A 14,852-nucleotide genomic window follows, 5' to 3' on the forward strand; every position below is an offset into this window, starting at 1 on the left:
TTTTCACTGGAAGTTTTGTTCTACGCTTCTCTTTTTACATTACAACCCCAATTAAGCGGCTGGAAGGAAAAAAAAATGCCACCGCTTTTTAAAGGAAATGCAATGATCCTTTTCCAGGCACATTCACATAGAACCATAATGAAGCCGCATTATCTATTCTAAAGAAGTCTGGGGCCCCAGCAACCGGACTAAATGGTGAGAGTCTGTGTTTGAAATGTCTCGGCGGGATGGTCCAGTGTCAGAGGGGTCCCTGGAGATCCTCAGACAAAAGGAGTTTGCTATGGGACTTTTTGATTTGTTTAAAGAGAAGTTCCTTGTGACATGATGTCTTCAACTGATAATTGTTCAACATTTTGCTTCTCAGAGGCTTAGCTTGCAACTCACATGTCAACATGCTTGGCGAAGAGAATGTCTTAAAATATAAAAGATCCCAACAGAGAGAGAAAGCCCCAGCCTCCTGTGAAGGTCTTAGCAAAGAAAACAGCGAGGTGAAAAAAAGAACAGGTTGCTTTTGGAATATATTTTAGATGTCGACAACAAATACCATGCAAGGGGTTATAAAAACACCAATAAAGAAATGAAGGACAGAGAGGTACCCATCCCCCAAGGCAATAATCAGAAGTCATCCAACAGTTTTACTCCCTCATTTACTCCAACCCACATATTTACTAAGAACTCTGAAGCCAAACTGCCTGGGTTCAAATCCTGCCTCCTCCATTTACATGTAACACCACTTTGGGCAACTTAATTCTTATCCGCCTCAGTTTCACATCTACAAAAATGACGATTATAATAATACTTTAATCATAGAATTGTTAGAAAGATAAAGGAAGTCGGTGAACGTACAATGCTTAACTATATGCTGGGCACGGGCTCACAGTATACTAATTATTACAAGTATGCAAGTTTTCTTGTGGATCTTACATTTTAGTAATGGAAATGATCCACTAAATGTACATTTATGACCCAGTGTGAAAAGGCCTTGAGATGTCTATTTTATCCAAGGAAGAGTATTTTCCTGGATACTATGGCCATCTGCCCCACTCAGTAGAGAGAGGCAAACTCATGCAGACCCATAGATGATCATTCCATTTTGATTGTGTAGTAGTTAACTGCTGCTTTGTAGCAAATTACCCCAAAATGTAATGGTGTAAAATACAAACATTTATGATCTCACTATTTCTGTGGGTCCGAAACCTTGGGAGCAGCTTGGCTGGGTGCCTCTGGCTCAAGGTCAGTTAGGCAGTTGCAGGCGTCAGTGGCGAAATTTCGCTTGAGGACACAACTTAAGAGGATTCACTTTCAAAGTCACTCGGGTGGATCTGGGCAGGCCACAGGCCTCTGTTCCTGTCACATGGGTCTCTTCCCAGACCTGCCTCATCACATGGAATTCGGCTTCACCTGGAGTGAGTGATCTAAGAGAAAGTAAGACAGGGAATACCGAAGGTCATTACCACAGTCATTTTATGATGTAAACGTTGAAGTGACAGCTCATTAGCTCATCCCTTCTGCCTTATTTTTATTTTTATTTTTATTTTTTTAAGATTGAGATTCACTCTTGTTGTCCAGGTTGGAGTGCAATGGCACGATCTTGACTCGCTGCAACATCTGCCTCCTGGGTTCAAGTGATTCTCCTGCCTCATCCTCCCGAGTAGCTGGGATTACAGGCGCTCACCACTACACCCAGTTAATTTTTATATTTTTAGTAGAGACGGGGTTTCGCTATGTCGGCCAGGCTGCTTTCGAACTCCTGACCTCAGGTGATCCACTCGCCTCGGCCTCCCAAAGTGCTGGGATTATAGACGTGAGCCACCACACCCGGCCTTCTGCCATATTTCATTTGCAAGAAGTAAGCCAATAAATCCAGCCCACACTCAAGGGGTAGGGATTCCATGGAGCATGAATATTGGGATGTAGGAATCCTTGAGGGGCTCTCTTACTGTGTCTATTGTGGTCTGTTGGATCATTTCAGGCACTTTGGAAGAGATCTGGCAAAAAAGCACAGAAAACAAGGAAGTTAAAAATTCTACTGTCCATTGTTTTTATCACAAGCCACCAAGCTAACACCAGTCAATCCATTCCAGTGTCTACTCAAATGCCATCTTTTCAAAGAAGCCTCCCTTAGACCACCTTATTAGTGTTTCCTCTCTTCCCATTGCCCATTATTTGATCTTGTTCTTGTTTTCATTCTTATATGACATAGCATTTATTTACTTGTTTACTATATTTTCCCACCCAGTATATTGCAAACTTCATGAAGGCAGGGACCTTGTCCATCTCGAATCTCAGCACACAGCAGATATTTATCAAATGACTACAGGACTTTCTATATAAACAAGAGGCACATCTGACGTACAGTCCCTAAAATGTGCTTGGAAAGACCAGGGTAGAAACAGGAAACAGTAAGAAATAAATATTTGCCATGATTTCTGTCTTTAATTGCAATCTGGTTAGAAGACCGAAGAAGCCAGAGAGATCTCAGTGAAGAAAACAACGCTGATCAGGGATTCGCAGGGTATTGTGGATTTGGTAAAGCAGAGAGATGAGCTCTATTTAAGGGAGGAAGAGTGTGAGTAGCAGGTGGATAGGTAAGGAGGGATTAGGTTCAAGCTTAGAAAGCTAAGCAGGGCACATGCAACAAGCTGAAAGCCAATCCCAATTCCTTGCCAGTAGCCCGGCCAACTGATACACTGAGGCCATGTGTCTCCATGCACCACTCAAACAGCTGAGCAAAAGCATTGATATTGCCAGGCTTTTTCCAAGAGTCTCCAAAACCATCCCCAAATGAGAAACACTGCATCTCTCACAAAACTAGATATGTGTCCCTTTAGAAGAATTTGCTGCCAACTTGTTTTTCCAGCATGAGTGAACATCTTTGAGGATCACCTAATTCTCTTTACTCTGATGTTGTGCTCACCCAGTAACCTGTTGAGGAGTGATTGACAGCCCAGAGATTTCTACAATGATCTAGCTTGAGCCAAGTGACCATCACTGAACCAGTCCTGTGGGGCCAGGGCAATGGTATTATTCCGTGATTGGCCAGCCAAGGACATGTGACTGCTCTGTTGCCATGGAGCGAGGTCAGTCACAGACACAACAAAGTCACATGATCTGGAAACTGAAGGAAGATGGTGCTCCCAATTAAAACTGGAATGACTTTGTCCAAAGATGATGAAGGATCCTGGGAAGATAAAAAACAGATGTTCACATAACATCGTGAACCACCTTAAGCAAATCACATCGCGTTTCCAAGTACAGTTGTCGGTATCACAGTCCCTCAAGAGGAATTTTCACACACTCAGACTGTGTGGAAGAACACAGATTGTTTAAACTAGATGCCAGGGAGGGAACCTCACAGTGTGTGAACCACCTACCAAACATGCGATAAAGAAAGATAAATAAGCTAAATGTGATGCCTCACACCTGTGATTCCAGCACTTTGGGAGACTGAGGCAGGCAGATCACTTGAGCCTAGGCATTCAAGACCAGCCTGGGCAACACAGTGAGACCCCATCTCTACAAAAAATACAAAAATTAGCCAGGCGTGATGGCACGTGACTGTAGTCCCAGCTACTCAGTAGGAGGATCACTTGAGCCTGGGAGGTCAAGGCTGCAGTGAGTCATGATTTCACCACTGCACTCCAACCTGGGCAACAGAGGAAGACCGTGTCTCAAAAAACAAGAAAGAAAGAAAAATAGTATTATTTACTGTATCTCTCTGAAGAGTAGGCTCAGGGATATAGTAGGCACTCAATAGATGTTTGTTATAAATGGCAGAAATCCATGAGAAAGAGGGACCTCTTACAGATTAAAAGAGACTTAGAAGCATTTATGTGCTAAGGTACATAAGTCCTCATTTCTCCTGGATAAATAATTAGAAACGAGATGGCAGGATTATATGTAGGAATATGTATTAGTTTGCTATTGCTGCTGTAACAAATTACCAGAAACTTAATCGCTTAAAACAATAGAAATTTACTATGCTACAGTTGTAAAGGTCAGAACTTTGGAATTCATAGGAAGCACTTTTGGAAGCATAGGCAGACCTGTATTCCTTTTGAAAGCTCTAGGGAAGACTCATTCTCTTGTCTTTTCCAACTTCTAGAAGCCACCTGCATTCCTGGACTCATGGCCCCTTTTCCTTTTCAAAGTCAACAATGTAGCATCTTTACATTTCTTTCTCTGGCCCTCCTGCTATCCTCTTATAAGAATATTTATAATTACATTGGACCACACAGATAATCCACATAATCTTCCCATTTCGAAATCTTTAACTTAATCACAACTGCAATATCCTTTTTTTTTTTTTTTTTTTTTTTTTGAGACAGGGTCTCACTCTGTTGCCCAGGCTAGAGTGCAGTGGCACCATTTCGGCTCACTGCAACCTCCGCCTTCTGGGTTCAAGCAATTCCCTTGCCTCACCCTCCCAAGTAGCTGGGACTACAGTCACATGCCACCATGCCCGGCTAATTTTTGTATTTCTAGTAGTGACGGGGTTTCACCATGTTGGCCAGGCTGGTCTCGAACTCCTGACCTCAAGCAATCTGCCCGCCTCAGCCTCCTCAAGTGCTGGGATTACAGGTGTGAGTCATTGTGCCCAGCTCCTTTTTCTATGTAATATATTCACAGGTTGCAGGGATTAGCACATGCACTTCTTTGGGAGGTGAGACATTATTCTGCCTACCACAGTGTTTATTTAACTCTTTGAGAAACTGTCAAACCATTCTCCAAAGTAGCTGTAATCATTTTACACCCCCATCAGCACTATGAGAGATCACGTTGTTCCCCATCTTTCCAACATCTGGCATAGTCAGTCTTGTTTTTTTTCTTTGAGACAAGGTCTCACTCCGTTACCCAGGCTAGAGTGCAGTGGCACAATCTCTGCTCACTGCAGCCTCGACCTCCCAAGCTCAAGTGATCCTCCCACCTCAGCCTCCCAAGTAACTGGGACTAAAGGCATGCACCACCATGCTTGGCTAATTTTGTTTGTTTGTTGTAGAGACAAGGTCTCACTGTGTTGCCCAGGTTCATCTCGAATTCCTGGGCTTAAACAATCCTCCCACCTCAGCCTCCCAAAGCGCTGGGGTTTGAGGCATGAATCACCGTGCCCGACACAGCTTTTTCTATTGTAGCGATTTTAATACTGGTATCTTATTTCTGGTTTTATTTTGCATTTTCCCAAAGTAAAGATGCTAAGTATATTTTCATGTGCTTATTTGCCATCTGTATATCTTCTTTGTTGAAGTAGCTGTTTAAATCTTTTACCCATTTTTAATTAGGTTGTTCATTTTCTTCTCATTGAGTTTTGAGGGTTCTTGATATCTTGATATACTCTGGATATAAGTCTTTTGTTAGATCTATGCTTTGCAAAATTTTCTTTCAGTCTCTGGCTTATTTTTCTTTTTCATTCTTCTAACAGCCTTACTTATAGTAGCCAAAAAAAACTGGGAATGATCCAAATATTCACCAACAGATGAACAGATAAATTGTGGTATATCCATCCAACAGAATGTTACTCAACCATACAAAGGAATAAGCTATCTACACCCAATGACATGGATTAATCGCAAACTAACTATGATTATAAAAGAAGGTCAGATAAAAATCAGTACCTGCTATACGATTCCATTTATATAAAATTCTAGAAAATATAAACTAATCGAAAATGACAGAAAGCAAATTACTGCTGGCATGGGGCTAGCGGGTAGGTGAAGTGAGGTGGGAAGAGGTGGGAAGGAGGAATTACAAAAGGCTACAGAGAAACTTTTGGGGGTGATGGAAATGTTCCTTATCTTGATCGTGTTGATGGTTTCGTGGTTATAAACACAGGGCAAAGCTTATCAAATTGTACACTTTAAATACTGTGTGCCAATTACACTTCAATAAACCTATTATTTCAAAAGAAGACTTAAGAGATTTACTGACTAAATGCAATGCCCAGATCTTATTTTGATCTGGGTTGAAAGAAATTAACAATCAAAGAATGTAAGTCAGGGAAATTTAGACACTGGCTGAATATTAATGATTTTAAGGAATTACTGTTAATTTTTAAATCAGGTCACCTTAAAATGTTTTAGTCCTTATCTCTCAGAGATGTGTATGGAAGTATTCACTGATAGAGTAATATGAGATCTGAGATTTCCTTTCAAAGAATCTATGCAGGGTGGTGGGTGGAGATGAGACAAGACTGGCCACATGCTGAAAATTGTCAGTACTGGGAGATGGGTACCTAGGGGGTCATTACACTACTCTCTCTAACTTTATGTATATCCCCAAACTTCCATCCTATAGAGTTGAAATGTTTAAATTTCTTTACAAAATGTTTGCTGGATGAATGATACAAGAAGGCATATTTTGACTCAATACATGATTGATGCTTTCTAAAAACAGCACCTTTCTGAAAGCAGAATAATCTGCCTTAGGATGCAGTCAGTTGGCTGGAGTTAAAAAAGGAAAGATTCAGATCCCAGAGGACCATTGATGAGGAATGATACACGAACAGTCGATGATCTATGGCCTGTGGGTCAAGTCTAGCCCTCCTCCTGCTAGCTAAGAATGTTTTCTTATGTTTTTAAATAGCTGGAAAAAAATTGTTAAGAATATTTTCTGACAGGTAAAAACTATATGAAATTTCATTTCAGGGTTCATAAAGTTTAATTGGAACACAACCACATCCATTCATTTACCGATAGTCTCTGGCTGCTTTCACATTAGAACAACAGAGTTGAGAAGACGCCGGCAGACACCGTATGACCCACAGAGACCAAACTATGTACTATCTGGCTTGTTACCGAAAAAGTCTGCTGATTTCTCATATAGGAGATCACCTTGACCCCGAAGGTGTTTTCCTAAATAGACTCCACTCCAGAGAAAAAAAAAGTGAGTGGAAAAAGCCAGACATGAATGAATCTAGCTTTCAGTTCTGTCTCTCTCAGTAATAGGGACCCCAAGGATGACGGGAAGATGTTATGCTCAATTCATCATGATGAACACATGGTCATTTCTGGGAACAGAGTGAGCTGAGGGTGGGAAGTTGAGTTTACCCTCCAGCCTCAGGATTCAGTATCTCCTTGTGGCCATCGTTAGAGCCAGCAGATATGTTTCAAGAGCAAAGTGCAACTCTTAACCCTCACCTCTGTCTGGACCACTTGTGTGTTTGCTCACTTGTTTATTACCTGTCTCCCCGACTAGAACAGAAACTCCATGTGGACGGGACTTGGTCTGTCCTGTTCACTGCCATCTTGCACGTCTGGAGCAGTGCCTTGCACATAGTAGGTTTTTCATCAATGCAGGCAGAGGGAATAAATTGACCATGAAGGAAGCCTCATCAAATCAAGAATGAGTGAATGTCATGGCACTGAATCTCAGAGATAAAAATTAATTATTTTTCCTTGCACAAGGAGAACTATCTTTACTGCCAATTGAGGCCTCTTCATATATGTCTAAATACAGCACCTAGAAATCGTGCAATGTGAGTATTGAGGGAATTTTGCCTACCTAGATTTCTGTGCAAATTAGAAGTTCAGCTCCTGTTCTAGAAGGAAGCCACTGCTCAGAGTTCTGCTGCATAATATACACACACTTCTCTTCGTGACGAAGAGTGACGTGCACTGATTCGCTGTGTGACCCTGGGCAAGTGACCTACCCTCACTGTTCTTCATATCTGTCAAAATAGGGGAGCTTCATGGGGTTCATGTGAAGATCAAATGAGATAGTATATGTGAGGTGACTGAGAACAGTGTCTGTCACCAAAACAATCTGAATTTCTCCCCTGTTCTCAGTGATACAATCCTTCTCTACCTTCAGTATAAAAAAAGCTTTGGGCTCATATCAGTATTATTCACAATAGCTAAAATGTGGAAGCAAACAAAGTGTCCATCAACAGACACATGTATAAAAAAATGTGATCTATCCATACAAGGGACTATGAATCAGTCATAAAAAGGAATGAAATTATGACACAGGCCACAGCATGTAGAAACCTTGAAAACATTATGCTAAGTGAAAGAAGCCAGATACAAAAGACCACAGATCACATAACTTCATTCATACGAAATGTCTAGAATCGGCAAATTCATAGAGACAGAGAAAAAATGGGAGGTTACCGGGGCTGAGGAGAGGAAAGAATGTGTGGAATGACTGCTTAACTAGTTCAGAGCTTCCGTTTGGGGTGGCGAAAATTTTGAAATTGATGGTGGTGATCAACGGGGTTGCCTGACATTGTGAATATACTTAATGCCATTGACTTGTATATTTTTAAATGGTCGAAACGGCAAATTTTATGTTATATGTGTTTTGCTACAAGGAAAAAAAAAAAAAAGGCTTTGGAGACTGAAGTGCTATGGAAGTATAAAATGCTGATTCAAGGAATTAAAGCCAGAATTCCTGGATTAGAATCCTAATTCTGCTAACTTTGTAACTTTGGGCAACCTTTGATCATCCTATGCCTCAATTTCGTCATCTGAAAAGGGGGAAGGAAGGAAACACACTTTTATCTGCCACCTATTGTAGGTATTAAAAGAGTTCATTAACGTGAGCACTTAGAAGCATGCCTGCATATATAGTAAGTGCTCAGTAAATCCTCGCTGGTAGTAATAAGGCTACTACTGATAAGTGATTCTATCCACACATACTCTTAGAGCAGGGTTTCTCAATGTCCACACTATTGACATTTGGGGCCAGATAACTCCCTGTTGTGGGGGACTGTCCTGTGCAATGCAGGACATTTAGCAGCATCCGTGGCCTCTACCCATTAGATGCCAGTAGCACACAATTTCTCCACAAAGTCATGACAATCGAAAATGTCTCCAGATGTTGCGAAATCTCCCTTGAGAAGCAAAACTGCCCCTGCTTAAAAACCACTGTCTTATTGACACCATATTGCAAAATTGCAAGGGGCCTTAGCTATTACCTGCTCTCATGACTTCCACGTTCTTTTGACCATATTCCATGACTCATTACACATGTAAATAGTGTATGTTACATATTCATCATACATGTCATATGTATCAAAAGTTTACAACACTTACCCTTACTATGCACTGCAGTGTATCCTGATATTTTCTTTTCTTTGCTTTTTTTTTTTTTTTTTTTTTTGAGATGGAGTCTTGCTCTGTTGCCCAGGCTGGAGTGCAGTGGTGCAATCTCCACTCACTGCAACCTCCACCTTGGGTTCAAGCGATTCTCCTGCCTCAGCCTCCTGGGTAGCTGGGATTACAGGTACACACCACCACACCTGGCTAATTTTTTTGTTTTTTTTGGTAGAGACAGGATTTCGCCTGTCTCTAGGAACAGGATTTGGCCAGGTTGGTCTCAATCTCCTGACCTCAGTAAATGCACCCACCTCACCTCCCAAAGTGCTGGGATTACAGGTATGAGCTACCGCTCCCAGCCTGCATCCTGATATGTTCCATTCCATTGCGTTAATTCTATTTCTTTTCTAAAAACAGGGATACTAGTTATGACCCTTCAAATGGATTTCATGACCCATTTACAGGTCACAACCTACAGGCTGAAAAATACTGATGTGGTCAACTTTGTAAAGAAATGTTCAGGCATTTCAGACCAGCGCTCAGCCCCCAGCGCAGCCCAGCCTGCCCATGAACATTTCACGCTGACTCTCCAGCTTCCAACATGGGCTGGCATTCCAGGAAGCGGAGGGGAAACGGGGATTCCAAACCTCAAAATGGACAGAAGTTTGAAATATTGAGGGGAAAAATGTAATTCCAAGGGATGGAATCAGCCCTGAATCGATTCTATATTAAAAAGCATTCTCCCTCTCCCTCTCATTCTGTTTGTTTTCGTTGTTGTTGTTGCTGTTGTTGTTTTTTAAGAGACAGAGTCTCACTCTGTCACCTGTGCTGATGTGCGGCTACAATCTGCAGGATCATAGCTCAGGGTAACTTCGAACTCCTGGGCTCCAGTGATCCTCCTCCCTCAGCCTCCTGAGTAGCTGGGACTACTGGCATGCCTTACCCTGTGTGGCTTGACTTTTTATTTTTTGTAGAGATGGAGTCTCCTTATGTTGCCCTGGTTGTTCTCAAACTCCTAGGCTCAAGCGATCCTCCCACCTCAGCCTCCCCAAGTAGCTGGGATTACTGGTGCGCCCCACTATGCCTGGTTAATTTTTAATTTGTAGAGAGAGGGTCTCGCTATGCTGCCCAGACAGATCTCGAACTTCTGGCCTTAGGTGATCCTTCTGCCTCAGCATCCCAAAATGCTGGGATTACAGATTACAGGCTACCACACCTGTCCCTCATTCTGTCTTCATTCATAGCAAGCAGCAGGTTGAAAGGAGCTGTGCCTATTTTCCAGAGGCAGGACCCAGCCCTACCCCCAGGAACCTGCCTTTACTAGCCCCTCAGAAATTTTACACCCAGACACACCACCCAGAGATCAGTCAAATCTGGCCTTGAGTGGGGTTGGGAGTTGTTGGAAGACGAGCTTTTAGATGCAATCAACCAATCCATTCTTTATGATCTACTATTAAAGAAATGAGAGAGGGCAGCTACAAGGACCTTTTCAAAGAGGAGAAATATTTCCTAGTTTAAAATTTAAAAGGCTGAATCATAAAATCCTTTCAAAAAAAAAAACCACTCTCTGTATAATGCTTTTTTCACCCCCAAAGTTACTCACCTGAGGATGATGGTGAATATTAACAGCTGACATTTCCTGCATGCTTGCTACAGGCAAGGCTGTGTGCGAAATCCTTTATATGATTATTTCATCGTCGTAATTACTTTAGGAGACAGCTGGTATTGTTACCAGCCCCGTTTCGTAGGTGGGGGATACTGAAACTCAGAGAGCCTAAATGATCAGCCTTCAACAGCATGACTTCAGAGTAACAGCACTGAGACTTAAACCCAATAGGGTTGCCAGACGTAGCAAGTAAAAATACAGGATGCCTCTGACATGGGACTTACACTAAAAAATTATCTGTTGTTTCTGTGAAATGCGACTTTAACTGAGCGTATTTTACCGGGCAACCCTAAGCTCAAGTTGTTTGAATCCAGAGTTCTTGTTCTAAGCCAATTGGCTGGTGATTCTCAATGTGTGGTACCTGGACCATCAGCGTCACCATCACATGAGAAATTGCCACAAATGCAAGTTCTCAAGCTCTACCCTAAACTTTCTGAGTCAGAAACTCTGTGGTTGGGGCCCCACAATCTGGGTTTTTGTGTGTTTTGGTGTTGTTGTTTTTTTAAGATAGAATCTCTCTGTCTCCTAGGCTAGAGTGCAGTGGAGTGACCTTGGCTCACTGCAACCTCCGGTTCCTGAGTTCAAGAGATTCTCCTACCTCAGCCTCCCAGGTAGCTGGGATTATATGTGCCCACCACCACGCCCAGCTAATTTTTTGATTTTTAGTAGAGACTGGGTTTCACCATGTTGGCCAGGCTGATCTCGAACTCCTGATCTCAAGTGATGTGCCTGCCTTGGCCTCCCAAAGTGCTGGAATTACAGGTGTGAGCCACCATGCCCAGCCCATCTGGGTTTTAAGAAACCTCCCAAGTGATTCCAATGCACACTCAAGTTTGAGCATCACTGCAGAGTGCTCCCCTACCCACCACAGTATTCTAAGGGAAGTAGGGATGCAGGCAAGCTTAAAATTGGGCCCCCAAATCTGAGTCTTAAGGTTTTTCCATGACCTTTCATCTCTATCTTCTCTTTCACTCAGTAAAGTCCTGCATACATCAACACCCAATTCTCCGTAAAACTCCTAACAATATACTTCACTAAAAGCACACCCAAGTGTCTGGCGCTTTCCCATGGACCTTCATTCATTCATCCATCCATCCATCCATCCATCCATCCATCCATCCATTCATTCCTGCAAACACTCAGTCAATTACACAACTTAATTAAGTGCCTATGATGGTTAATTTTATGTGTCAACTTGATCAGGCTGAGTGGTGCCCAGATAGCTGGTAAAACATTATTTCTGGATGTGTCTGTGACAGTGTTTCTGGAAAAGATTAGCATTTGAATCAGTAGACTGAGCAGAGATGATTACTTTCACCAATGTGGGTGGGTAGTATCCAATCTGTTGAGAACAAAAAGACAGAGGAAGAATGAATTGGCTCTCTACTTGAGCTGGGGCATCCGTCTTCTCCTGCCCTCAGACATAAGCACCCCTTGTTCTTGGGACTTGAGACTCGGACTGGAACCACACCACTGGCTTTCCTGGTTCTTCGGCTTGAAGATGGTGTATCATGGGACTTCTCATCCCTCATAATCAGGTAAGCCAATCCTTACAATACATTTCTTCCTACATTTTCTTATATAAATTCCATTTCTTCTGTTTCTCTGAAGGGGAACAGCTAATACAGTCTCAATGGGGCAGGCACTGTGCTGAGTCCTAAGCACAGTTTACTTTGTATTAAAGCAGCTTATTTAAACGTATCTATTTCCTGCACCAAATTAAGATCCCCTGGGAGGATGGGGAAGAGAAGTCTTTAATGTCTTGAGTCCCTAGTTCTTAGCCAAGGCAAGCTTAAAATTGGGCCCCCAAACCAAGGGATATAAAATGTGTGATAGGATTGAATGGGAAAAAATTGAAAAGAATTCTCACACCTCTCGTTTTTAATTCAAAGTCCTTCGGGTCTGAGAATGCTGCCTGTCCTTCCTCTTCCCCAAAGGAAAAACATAAAAACGGTCTCATTAATTCTCCTGGACATGTTTGACAACTCAGTTGTCCCTCAGCCCTGATGCTAAGTGGGTTTCTCTGTTTGTAGTTAAGCAGGGAAGAGGGTTATTCAGGTTTCATGCCAAGAGTTCACCAGTTTTTCTTCCTGTCACTCAAAACAACCATCTTCGCTTGCCCACTGAATAAGGATAGAGAACTGGGATAGTGAAGAGATGTAATTGAAGATGGGATTTTTACAGCTACAAGACACACACACGCATGCACGCGCGCGCGCGGGCACACACACACACACACACACACACACACACACACACGTCGTTAGTCTTACAATTTGCCAAGGGCCAATCACAAGCCATTGGCAACGCAGAGAATGGAAGTTACCACCAACCAGGGTTGGAGTCAATGCTGTTGTTGAGTAGACTGGAGGGACAGGCATGAGGAGTGAGTCCACTGTGAACATGGCCTCTAGCCTGGAGCACTCTTCACACACCCCACTTTGCAGATCTTAGTTTAAATGTCACTCCTCCCAACGAGGTCAGATCCTCAGCCTTAGCCCTCACACACTGCCACCATCAGAACAAAGTCTTAGTTGCACCGGGAATTGGTGCAGGCGTCTCCACTGGAATGTAAGTGCCATTAGGACAGAGAGCTTGTCCTACCTATTTTGCTCATTGCTGCCTTCTCTGTTTCTAGTGCAGTGTGTGGCCCAGGAGATGCTCAATAATTATTTGTTGTAAGTGACAATGGAACGAATCCCAGCCCCACACCTGCTAGAGTTGTGACCTTGGGCAAATGTCTCTCTTTAAGCCTCAGTTTCCTTATCAACACAATAGGGATAAAAACGTACCTGCCTCTTATTAGGATTGTTGTCTATTAGAATGAGATATGTGTGTAAAAGATAAACACAGGCCAGGCACAGTGGCTCACACCTGTAATCCCAGCACTTTGGGAGGCCGAGGTGGGTGGATCACCTGAGGTCAGGAGTTCGAGACCGGCCTGGCCAACATAGCGAAACCCCATCTCTACTAAAAATACAAAAATTAGCCGGGTGTGGTGGCGTGCACCTGTAGTCCCAGTTACTTGGGAGGCTAAGGCAGGAGAATCGCTTGAACTTGTGAGGCGGAGGTTGCAGTGAGCCAAGATTGCGTCACTGCACTCTAGCCTGGGCGATAGAATGAGACTCCATCTCAAAAAGAAAAAAAAAAAAAAGATAAACACAGTGGCTTGGCACACAACAGACATTTGATAACAGTCCGTTGCTGTGACTATCAGCTGTATCTCTCACCCAGTGGGAAAAAGCAAGGTTATATAAAGGATGGTGGTCGGGCACAGTGGCTCACGCCTGTAATCCCAGCACTTTGGGAGGCTGTAAGTGGGCAGATCACCTGAGGTCAGGAGTTCAAGACCAGCGTGGTCAACATGGTGAAACACCATCTCTACTAAAAATACCAAAAAGAAAAAAGTAGCCAGGTATGTTGGCACGTGTCTGTAGTTTCAGCTACCCAGGAGGCGGAGGCATGAGAATCACTTGAACCTGGGAGGCAGAGGCTGCAGTGAGCTGAAATTGTGCCACTGCACTCCAGCCTGGAAGACAGAGGGAGACTTTGTCTCAATCAATGAATCAATGAATCAATAGTTACCAGAGGCTGGGAAGGGTTATGTGTGGGGGTATAGTTAATGGGTCTCCCCCCAAAAAAGAATGAATAAAACCTACTATTTGATAACACAACAGGGTGACTATAGACAATAATAACTTAATTGTACCTTTAAAAATAACTAGAAGAGTACAATTGGGATTGTTTGTAACACAAAGGATCAATGCTTGAAGGGACGGATACCCCATTCTCCATCATGTGATTTTCACACGTTGCATGCTTGTATCAAAACCTTTTGTGTACTCCATAAATATATACACCTATGCACCCACAAAATATAAAAATAATTTGTATAATGAAAAATAAGAATAAAAAGAAATTCCACGACAGAGAAAAAGCCAGGTTATACAGCAACTAGAACATCACCTGGGACATAGAGAGCGCTCAATAAACCTGCGTTAAATACACATAGTACATTTTACATGCCTCCTTTCCGCTAATCCTAATAGTTGATGCTAAGTCATCAGTTGTCTTTTCTTCCCACTTCACAGAAGAAGCAGAGGCTCAGGGAGACTGAAACTTGCTCAAATCACCCAGGGATTTGAGAAGCGGCA

The 14,852-nt window shown here is 42.7% G+C and overlaps 1 long non-coding RNA gene across 5 annotated transcripts in view; it reads right to left on the reverse strand.

The window, feature by feature from the left end:
• Positions 1-217: 217 nt before the first annotated feature.
• The window catches only part of LOC103228968 (uncharacterized), a 138,048-nt gene continuing 123,413 nt past the window's right edge, over positions 218-14,852 (reverse strand). For 2 of the 5 annotated variants that reach the window (XR_012093029.1, XR_012093027.1), the window contains exon 4: positions 218-3,181. This is a non-coding gene — a long non-coding RNA (uncharacterized lncRNA). The remainder of the gene's footprint in view (positions 3,182-14,852) is intronic. The other 3 variants (XR_495864.3, XR_012093030.1, XR_012093028.1) reach the window with 3 other exon arrangements.

The sequence above is a fragment of the Chlorocebus sabaeus genome, chromosome 5 (assembly GCF_047675955.1).
Source record: "Chlorocebus sabaeus isolate Y175 chromosome 5, mChlSab1.0.hap1, whole genome shotgun sequence".
Taxonomy (NCBI): Eukaryota; Metazoa; Chordata; class Mammalia; order Primates; family Cercopithecidae; genus Chlorocebus; species Chlorocebus sabaeus.